The sequence below is a fragment of the Bombyx mori genome, chromosome 7, assembly GCF_030269925.1.
Source record: "Bombyx mori chromosome 7, ASM3026992v2".
Classification (NCBI taxonomy): domain Eukaryota; kingdom Metazoa; phylum Arthropoda; class Insecta; order Lepidoptera; family Bombycidae; genus Bombyx; species Bombyx mori.
Window position 1 is genome coordinate 4,787,781 of NC_085113.1, and position 11,188 is coordinate 4,798,968.

Genomic DNA, 11,188 nt, shown 5'->3' on the forward strand with positions numbered 1-11,188 from the left:
TATTGGATCGGATCGTAAGCTCTTTCCAAAGTAAACATGTAAAAACAATGACATCAGCGTCTGTCGCGACCGTCGCGGCACATGCTAAACTAAAAATAACCCAAAATAATCTACCATATGCACGCTAAAAAACCGAAGACCTAATTCGGCGTCCATTTTGAACTTCGCAATGATTTTAAAAATAGAACGCGTCATATGAATCGAATGTAAAAAATTAAAGGGGCAAAGGAATCTTCTTTAAGCTGCAAAGGGGTCTGTATTTGGTACAATTTGAAAGGGTTTAATAACAAAAAGTATTTAAAGGGGTCGGTTTTTAAGTTGTTTTCGGCCAGGTGCTTCGGTATCGGAACGTCTTTACCGGAAATCTGTGGCGCATGTGTCTGCAACCCGTTCACGGCGGAAACACTGACGAGCATCCCTCTTTCCCTGTATCTTTAAGTATTCTTATTTATAAACAACCCTTTTCTATTATGATTAATATACTTTCATCAACGTATAAACTCGTATAGCATCTAAAAAGCGTTCAATGTTAAAAATAGACGAGCTTTTTTTTTCCTACGTATGCTGATAGCCTTGAGAGGCTATTTCAGCTTCACCCTAACGTGTATGTAGGTGAGCTCACGGGGCTCAATCCGGAGTATTCCTAACACCGGCCCTAGCAAGAGCAGTGCTTCGCAGAATCTACCACCGGATCGAAAACGCGACCAACTGAGAAGATCCGGCGAGAAACTCAGTGGGCTGTCGACGAGCCTAATAATAAAATTAAACACGTCTACTTTACATTTTTTTATATAAATATCTTTGAATTTGTACAGTCGAGAGTGGAAATCAATTAAGAAAAATCAGTTATTAAGTTTTCAGCAACTGAGAATTAAACTTTAATTTCTTCGCTATCTATGCTTTGCATAAAACAACCTTCGCGAAACCCCCTCGTTTAAAAGCTTGGCAAATCTGTCGCAACAGGTGGTACACAAAATAAGGGGAGAAGCGAATTCACTTACATTTATTTCTCGTTGTACGTTTTTTATTGTAAATCAAAACTTACGAAGTCTTTTCAAATGGACATTTACTATGTTTTAAATTGATAGCTAACGCGTTGATCATTATGTTTTTTACTATCGTAGCTCTGATGTGAAAGGTCAGTGTCGCCGATGGACCTCAATAATTCCAAGGATACAGCTAACTGGCTCTCTATGGCTATGGCTCACTTTCTATGGCTATCTGATATAGATAATAGTGGGTTCAATCGAAGAAAATATATTCAAGCAAAAATCAGAAAGAAAAAATTAAGTAACCGCTCACAGTTAAACAAAAATGGTTTACACTTTGTGCATTATAAAAAAAAATATTTCAAAGAATCACGGTCTGAGACGCTCTCTACGAATCCGCCGAAGGTGATGCAGAGAAAGCTATGATAAGTAAATTTAATATACGTTCATACTTATAAATAAGCACTTATTGTAATCTATGAATACAAAATACCATCACAATCAGAGTAGAGTTCATCCATACTACCTGGAGCCACTGCGTTCATCCACAGTGCGTTTCCAGAGATCTTTTTTGCCACGTACCATCCGGCTTTGGAATGAGCTCCCCTCCACGATGTTTCCCGAGCGCTATGACATGTCCATCTTCAAACGAGGCTTGTGGAGAGTACTTAACGGTAGGCAGCGCCTTGGCTCTGCCCCTGGCATTGCTGAAGTTCATGGATACTCATCACCAACATCAGGTCGGCCGTATGCTCGTGTGCCTTCAAGGGCAATTGCAAATCCATTCACAACCGATTACAATATAACTCTTCTTCTTCCAGTGCCTCTTCAATCCTGAAGGTTGGCCGTTATTATAATAAAAATATTCAATTTTACAAAATTAAAAAGCATTTACGTAACAGTTAACAAACATTAAATAAATACTTCGATATGATGATTCTGTTAATTTCTTCAAAATAACTTTTGGGGCACCTTTACCTAACTAGATCGCACAGCTGAACTGTGCACGTTCCATAGGAGAAGATTCTAGTACAGAACTATGTGTGGAGGGCCAAAAGTGACAGCTTACGTTCCGGCCCCTGTGAGCTGCGCGTGTTGTTGCAGTGTTGATCGCGATAACCCCCTTATCCCAGCCAGGTTTTGACCTCAGGGGGATCGGACATTTGGGCGAGAGTGCAGGGGAGTCGTTTAGTGGTTAGGGCCCTAAATACCATCCTTGGGCCCCCCGTTCCGCTCACAACATCTTGCGGATTGTCCAGTCCCACATACCCCGCGCGCCCCCTAGGCGCGGGATCCTCGCAGAAGCATCGTCCCCGGCACAAAAAAAAGAATTGTATGTGGACAACGAAGGCGACGAAACACACACCGGACTCACAAGATGACGTTAATGTACTATGAACAAATAAATAAAATAGAAGTGTACATTTGCAATGTCAAAATAACAGTTTTTTTAAGAAAGCATGTGAAAGTCGAAATTGGAACTTATTTATAAAACAAACCTTTTTTTAATGTCTGTTTGTTCCTGTCAATCTCGGAGATGGCAAGACCAATTTTGAAAGGAACTTTGACTGGCAGATAGCTAACGATATGAGTAATTAACTTAGGCTTTATATTTTATTACGCTTTCTTTTTTATAAAAACAATAAAGAGTGTTTTGCAAAATGTAATTAAATTAATAAATAAAATTGTAACGAAATCCTATTAAAATAGGGATGCTGTTAATGTCAAACAAGGTCACAGAAAACCGCAGCGGCCTTAGTTAGTCTATGTAAATTAAAATGTACTGCATATTTTCTAATAAAAGCCATCACCAATACTTATTTTAAGACAAAGCTCAGTTCCTGTCTTCACCTATTAACGGTACGTAGAACTGATTTGTACTGAAACATAAATCATACACAAACTGACAGACTACCCTTTTTAATCTTATGATTTAAACATCAAAGGGTTGGTAGAGACGTGTCGAATATTTTAATGTATGTTTTAAAGGCGTCATATGGTTTTAATTAGATTTAACGTTCAAAATATGGCAACATTTGTGAAATGCGGCTGGCACAATGTATGCTTGCTCGCAGTCCGAGTGAATTTGGTGACGCAGGTGATACAGGTAAGCAGGGAAAGAATTGCAGGTAATTTAGCCAGACGTTCTAGCTTTATCTACCACAGGAGAAGCAAAGCCGTGTCTTAGTCGACGTCAGAACCAAACTGTATCTACAGATCATTGTAATTATAATGTCAGTACAGGAGAACGTTTTCTCTTTCTCCACAATCGGGTGCCGGAAGAATTTCACGACTCTTCCTCTAAAAAGAGTGAGTCAAGTAAGACGGTAATATTTTCAGCTTAGTAATGGATGAGGTCTCCAAATAAGTCACAAGCTAGTGCTCTGTATTTTCCTTACATCACAACCGGGTGGTGGAATGTCATGCTCCCTGATCAATACTAGCTGTTTGTCTCATCTATGGTCCAAAATCCTTGGGGGCCAAAGTTCACGTAACTGAAGAACTGTGTAGAGAAGCGGCCAAATAAAATGTTCAGATGTCAACATCATTGCTACCTTCTTTTGTTTTCCTAACCGCTTTAGTCCCTTGCTCGGTAACCGTACTCGTCGAACTCGACAAGGAGGTTGGCGTGCAACCTAACCCATGCATCAGCCCGCTGAGTTTCTCGCCGGATCTTCTCAGCGGGTCGCGATTCCGATCTGGTAGTAGATTCATTCGCGAAGCAGCTGCCCTTGAGTTGCTAGGTCTCCTTTGGAGGCGCTCGGGCAGCTGTTACCAAATCCCACCCCTCCTGGCTGAGCCTTTGCTCCCCCACTTGTCCTGGTGAAACTCGAAAGGCTTCCGGGCCACCAGTAATTTTTCAATCATAAAAAAAAGCCCCTTGCTGTCGTCACGAGAATGCGAACTCTTAACACGTGATAGCTTGTCATAAACAAGTGAGAATATGAGTTGATGTGTTCCTATCCTAAATATTAGTGGGTCTCGATGTTCGGTCGTTGACTGCAAGTGATCTATCACGTAGATACGGTGACATCAGACAACAGCGTTTGTTTGTGCCGCCCGCTCTCACGGCGAAACCGGATGTCGATGTATTTGTGAATTTCTTAAGACAAACGAGATAGGTTGATTCATCAAGGAGCTCGCGACGTTTTTATTAGGGCTTCAAAATGCGTGAAAGCTATGTCATTTTATCTGAAGAAATTAGGGTTGATAAAGTGTAATGAATTAATATACCGTTTTAAGCAGTTGTTTTATTCATCATTCATCATCATCATCATCATTCTTCTGCCCTTTTCCCAGTCACTTGGGGTCGGCGCAACATCTTTTCTCCTCCCATACTCCTGTTTTATATATGTCGGCGCAAATATGACTATTTACCTACTTATTGTAAAAATAATAATAATTGAATGTGATAATCGGATCATCTGATAATCAACTAATTACTCTGTGTTTATTAGGATGAGAAATTGATGTTAAACAGTCCCTTTTATTGTAATTTCTATACTTTAAAAACGTGTAAACACGCTCACGTGTACCATTTACGTTGTAGATGTCTATGGGCTTCAGTAACCACTTAACACCAGGTGGGCTGTGAGCTCGTCCACCCATCCAAGCAATAAAAAAAAATCTGACGGAACGTATGCAAGTTTTGTAGATTGTCACCTTATTTCGTAGGATTTGACAATTTACTTCACTTAGAGATCATGGGATAGAGTCAACCGAGTAAGAACGCGGCTCGGTCGCGTATTGGGGACCGAATGTAATCCCTCTATCGAGAGTGACGTCTGGTTACTTGGCCTTCGAGACTGGGCAAATATTTTGATGGCGGGATGGAAGTTACCGCGCCTAATTCGTGACGATATACTGTCAGTAGAATTTCACTATCATTGTGTACCATCCAAAAAGAACGAGGAATTTCTACCAACTATACATATGAACGTCAGGTGTATGTAATCAGAAACAATTGGTGTAATGACAAATTTTCGTATAAACCTGAAAAATTAATAGAACCTTTTAGGGATAAATATAAATAAACTGATGGTGTATCTAGTAGCCTATATAGATGCCGTCAATTAATAAATTCCACACGTAAAAAATATTTTTATTCACCTTCGAAATTTGAACTTCAAATAAACCTGCAATATCTGGTGCACCATTTGAACGTCAGTTGCCAGTGTTTTTTTTCCATAAAGCAGGTGGCATACGATTCAACAATCTGTGCTTTGCGAAAAAAAAAATATGTAGGAAGAAGCGAGCGAGAGCTATGTTTAAATTGTAGAACGAGAGAGACGTAATTCATGTCTTTCCGTTTCCGTTTTATTTTATAAAAAATTCGAACATCTGGACGATGAGTTTCTGTGGGAAGGTCGTTTAGGTAGGTAGGTACATTGTTTTAGGCTCTTATTTGTGATGGTGCCTTATCGTCTCAATATTAATTTTTTGCGTTGTTTTATGATTTTATTCTAACAAAGTTGAATGACGTGAAGTCATGAATTAGATGTTTATTACAGATTATAGGGCGTGTTTTGATTAAGATAGGTATCGTAATTTGATATTTAGTTAATAATGTCTCTGATATCTTGGAAGCACTTAACACCGACACATCCAACCTTAAAAAAATACTAATAAATTTTATTTGAAACTAGTTGATCCGGAAAACTTCGTAGTTTCTCGATCGAGAAATAAAAGACCTAAACTTTTGTATAAAATAAACTTAAAACAAACAAAAGGAATCCGTCCGACGGGGTACACATCAAAGGAAAAACAAAATTGTTATTTTTATTTAATTCCGAACATTTTCATATTTATCTAACCTTTTGAACCTTCTCTGGACCTCCACAAATAATTCAAGATCAAAATTAGCCAAATCGGTCTACCCGTTCTCGAGTTTTAGCGAGACTAACGAACAGGAATTCATTTTTATATACATGTATTCTAACATGTCAAACTTTTGTTGAACTCAAATTTTAGTACATTCGTTCAATATTATTTCGTTGCTTATTTGAAAAATGTCTCTATACAAACTTAATTTATTTTTAGTGAACACTATAAAAAAATATCACATCAACTTAGGACACCTTCAAACAATATTCCAATAATGAAATACACAAAAGTCCGAGTAATAAATCATACATACCTCAAATAGAACAGTCGAGCGAACGAACAAGCGCTTATTCTGTTAAACGAATCGTAATCAATGTTTCAATAGACAATAACTCGCGCGGATGCGCTAACCACGTATCGATTTGTAACCGAATAAAACTTTGATTGGGAGGCGTTCACGAGTCGCCGGACTGCAATGGGTGAGTTGATGTCTGCTGAATCGAAAAGTCGGCAATAAGAAAATAAAAATAATGCACGCGAAATTAAACCTTAAAGGTAGTACTAATTGTGTCTCCACACGCGAGCACCGAGGTAAATGCTACAATAACTAAATTCATTCCCTTTATACTGTACTTAAATAAACCAGCTCTCCAAATCAACAAATATATATGCACAAATTCCAATTAATTTTGGTCAAATATTAAAATTTATATTCGATACTCATCATTGAATCGTTTGGTAAGAAAGAGTTCATGACTATTCTACCACTGGATCCGAGCTCTATTCCGGTCCGAGTAAGCATCCACATTAACAATATTTGGCTTACGGGGACACAGCCCACTGAGTTTCTCGCCGGATCTTCTCAGCGGGACGCGATTTCGTTCCGATGGTAGATTCAGCGAAGCACTGCTCTTTCTAGGGCCAGTTGCTAGCACACTCAGGCTGAGCCCTGTGAGCTCCTTCACCAGTCACGGCGAAGCCTGAATAGTCCTTTTTTTCTCCTACCTCTGCTGATAGCCTTGAGAGGCCATTTCAGCGTTACCGTAGCGTGTAGGTGAGCTCTAGGGGCTCAAACCGGAGGTGTTGCGAACACTGGCCCCAGAAAGAGCAGTGCTTCGCAGAATCTACCACGGGATCGGAAACGCGACCCACGGAAAAAATCCGATGAGAAACTCAATGGGCTGTGTCTATGGGTAGTCCTTCTAGGTTACTAGCAATAACTTAGAAACAAGTATGTTTATTATTCAGAGTTTCAAGTGATCATCAATATAAATCATTGACAAGAACTACACGACAGATGTCATCTCAATTATAGGATATAATCGACACTACAAGAGTTGAAAACATATTATAATTAGAAAAATAAGAAAATATAAATAAAATTACAAAGAAATATTTTAAAAATTATGAAATCAGAATAGTAGATTTTACCGATACCAAAAAATGATAAAAATTAAATTCATGAGAGAGAAAAAAAACATAGATAAAAATTTATTACCTTTGGTCCATTAATTACGATTAGGTAATATTTATTTGGTATATTTAAAAAAAGAGGAAAACCCCAAATAATATAAAAACCAATAAAACCTATAATAAATTAAGACAGTAAAATATAGTTGCACCAGAATAAGACTGTTTGTTCATCCCATTTATTTTAAGTAACCCTTTTATACGGGAATTACGTTCATTACATTTGTTATGTTTCTATTTATACTAATAGGCATGTGGCTACCGTATTGTTGAATAAGATTTGTGGTAACCCTTCTGAGGAAGTGGAAAAAAATTTGAAGCTGACTTCCTTGTTGAGAGTTCGTTTTTTGTGTTAATTATTAATAAGGGGAGATTTAAATTATTTTATTATGGTAAAACTTTTACTTTTTCACTATTTTGTCGTATTTGTAAGCAGCGGCTTGGCTCCGCCCCTGGCATTGCTGAAGTCCATGGGTGACGATGACCACTCACCATGAGGTGGGCCATGTGCTCGTCTATCTACAAGGGCAATAAAAAAAAACGTTATTCATCGATTCCGACAAGAAAAGTATGAAGAAAGAAAAAGAAAAAAGTAAAAATTTCATTATTACGTAAATAAAATCGAGACACCTTATGGTAGAGCGTCTTGTGAGTCCGCACGGGAAGGTGCCACCACATTGGGTATTTCTGCCGTGATGCAGTAATGCGTTTCGGTTTGAAGGGTAGAGAAGCTGTTGTACTATAAAAACTGAGACTTAGAACTCATGTCTCGAGGTGCTCAGCCGCATTTACGTAATTGATGTCTATGGGCTCCGTGACGCTTGGCACCAGATGGACCGTAAGCTTGTCCATCCACCTAATCAATAAAAAAACCTATTTACGATTTTTCTTCATAACGAATATAATACAAAAGAATAAAACAATACAATTGAAATCAACAATTCAATTAATAGGGTTGCAAAGGTTCTGTATATGCTGTGGCATATAAAAACATAATTATCACTACATAGTATAAAACAAAGTCGCTTTCTCTGTCCCTATATCTGTCTGTCACTATGTATGCTTAAACCTTTAAAACTACGCAACGGATTTTGATGCGGTTTTTTTTAATAGATAGAGTGATTGAAGATGAAGGTTTATATGTATAATAACATCCATTAAATAGTGGAGAAATCAATAATAAATTACGGTTTCTAAAGCGAAGCGAGGGCAGGTCACTAGTTTTAAATATAAAAAAAAATCTTGACAGAGCAGTAACATGACCTTTCAAATTTCTAAAGCAAACTGAGCCAATTTCCCATAGTGATTCCCTGACATCCGCTCCGCCCTCGACTTCCGCAGGCAAAAGACACAATTGTACAAACATGAACCTCGGAAACGCGATCTGTATCTCATGTCTATTTGATCTAGCACTCTCTGTTTCAATATTATAAAGATAAGGACCTGTGAATTTTCGTATTATAAATAGTAAAATAACTATGCGTTCTATGGTAAATTTGTTTCGGTTTTCACAGATAGCAGACATAATTAAGAGACGGATAGTTGTAAGCGACCACAAAGCCTGTAAAGGATTCGAAAATTATAATAAAAATGCGTGATTGAACCCTAAATTTAGTTTTAATTATGTACGCGTCCATATTCTTTTTTGTTAGTTCTAAATGTTTTAATCTTGTCGTAAATCAAATCTAATAATCTAAACTAGAAAACAGCGCATATACTGAAAACCGATGCACTGATTGATCATCAGGATAGACCGATGCCGGAAATCTTTTTTAAATTTTGATTATCATAAACAATGACGGTGGTTACCGTTGCTCATGGAGATCAGCCATGCCAAGGGCACGGTGCTACATGCCAAATAAACTAAATAAAATGACCATAAGTACGTGTAATAAATAAATAATAAACTTCCTTTATTAAAGACACACACATGTTTTTAAGCATAACAAAAATGGATACATAAAATTCACTGCAACTTTTTTTTTATTGCTTAGATGGGTGGACGAGTTCACAGCCCACCTGGTGTTAACTGGCTACTGAATCCCATAGACATCTACGACGTAAATGCGCCACCCACCTTGGGATATAAATTTTAAGGTCTCAAGTATATTAACAACGGCTGCCCCACCATTCAAACCGTAACGCATTACTGCTTCACCGTAGAAATAGGCCAGGTGGTGGTGGTGGTACCTACCCGCGCGGACTCACAAGAGGTCCTACCATCACCTTCTTGAAATAATTTCGATTTTTATTTAAATGTTTCTTTTTAAATAATTCAATTACATTCTCGCAGTTTTTGTTATCTGTATCCACAGGTGTCAGAGAATTGCTTCTGACATACCTTAAGCATGTCCGATTCATATCTCATTACTGTTTGAACAAGCCAAACGCCACCCTCTTATAGCAATAGACCCTTTTATTACGAATTTAAATTGTTTTAGTTTCTCCAAGTTTATTTGTTCGACTTTTGTTCATGTGGTTCTTGTTGGGCAGACTCCCTTGCAGCCCGCTTATTGCTTAGTGGTTAGCCGAGCCTAAACACTTTACAATGTTAATACCGCCCACCCACCTTGGGACACGAAGTACAAGACTCCAATACTATTATCTAACGTCTCCCACTCTTCGAATTGGAACGCATGACTGCTTCTCGGCAGAAATAGACGAGATAATGCTTCCTGCACTTGCGGGCTCAATGTGTGGCCCATCATCTGTAATATTACCCAAACTAATTATATGTACATCAATGAATCAAAATGAATCATTATTCACCTGTAAGTTTTTATTTAAGACTAGCTGACCCGGCAGACTTCGTAGTGCCTCAATCGATAAATAAAAGACCTAAACTTTTGTATAAAATAAACTTAAAACAAACAAAAAGAATCCGTCCGATGGGGGACACATCGAAGGAAAAACAAAATTGTTATTTTTATTTAATTCCGAGCATTTTCATATTAATCTACTTTTTAAACCTTCTCTGGACTTCCACGAATAATTCAAGACCAAAATTAGCCAAATCGGTCCAGCCGTTCTCGAGTTTTAGCAAGACTAACGAACAGCAATTCCTTTTCATAGATGTATAGATTTAAATTTAGCACAATTTATATGTAAAATCTATGTATTTTTTTTTATTGCCTTTGTAGGCAGACGAGCGCACGGCCCACCTGATGGTAAGTGGTTACCGTCGCCCATGGACTTCAGCAATGCCAGGAGCAGAGCCAAGCCGCTGCCTACTGCTTAATACTCTCCACAAGCCTCGTTTGAAATTTTATTGAATATTAAATATTACATTAAAATACCATTTAAATACCCAAAAAGAATACATATATTTTGTGTACGTAACCGGTATATGAAATACGAAATTCAATAACATTTGTCGTGCCCGGGCGACGGCGGTGTTTGATTAACAAGTACATATTTATGAACTAGAAACATAAAACCGAACGTTTATAGAGCCAATAAAGGTTTATGTGTATCTCGGAGGGTCAATGTACAGGCAATTAGTGAATAATTAGTCCACAATGGTGCAACCATCGGATACGTAACAATTTCACACTTGAACGGTAATTCTTTTGTCAACAGCAGCCATAACGTCTACTTGCGTTTATTATTTGTATCGTTTACTGGCAATGATTAAATTCGTAGAGGGTTCATATCATTATAAAAAGAAAAGGCGAATGAGGAGAATAACCTCACCCAGAAAGATGCCGAAGACCGGGTAAAGTGGAGTTTAAGTAGAAAAGCGGACCTTTGCACTAGACCGGGAAAATGCTTGTAAGAATACCATCAATGTTCAGAAAGATTGTATTTTAATTTATTGATGTCTATGAGTAGACGGCCAAGACCGCGCGGGAGGCCTAGTGTGGGATGTACCTTAAATGAGAGATGACGGGAAAATCGTAAGACGC

General features: G+C 38.0%; 1 long non-coding RNA gene across 1 annotated transcript; it reads left to right on the top strand.

Moving 5' to 3' along the window:
• The first annotated feature begins 2,560 nt into the window (after window positions 1-2,560).
• LOC110386101 (uncharacterized) lies at window positions 2,561-8,893 on the top strand. The gene is made up of 2 exons (XR_002431343.2): window positions 2,561-2,849; window positions 8,798-8,893. It is a non-coding gene; the product is annotated as an uncharacterized LOC110386101 (long non-coding RNA).
• The last annotated feature ends 2,295 nt before the right edge of the window (window positions 8,894-11,188 follow it).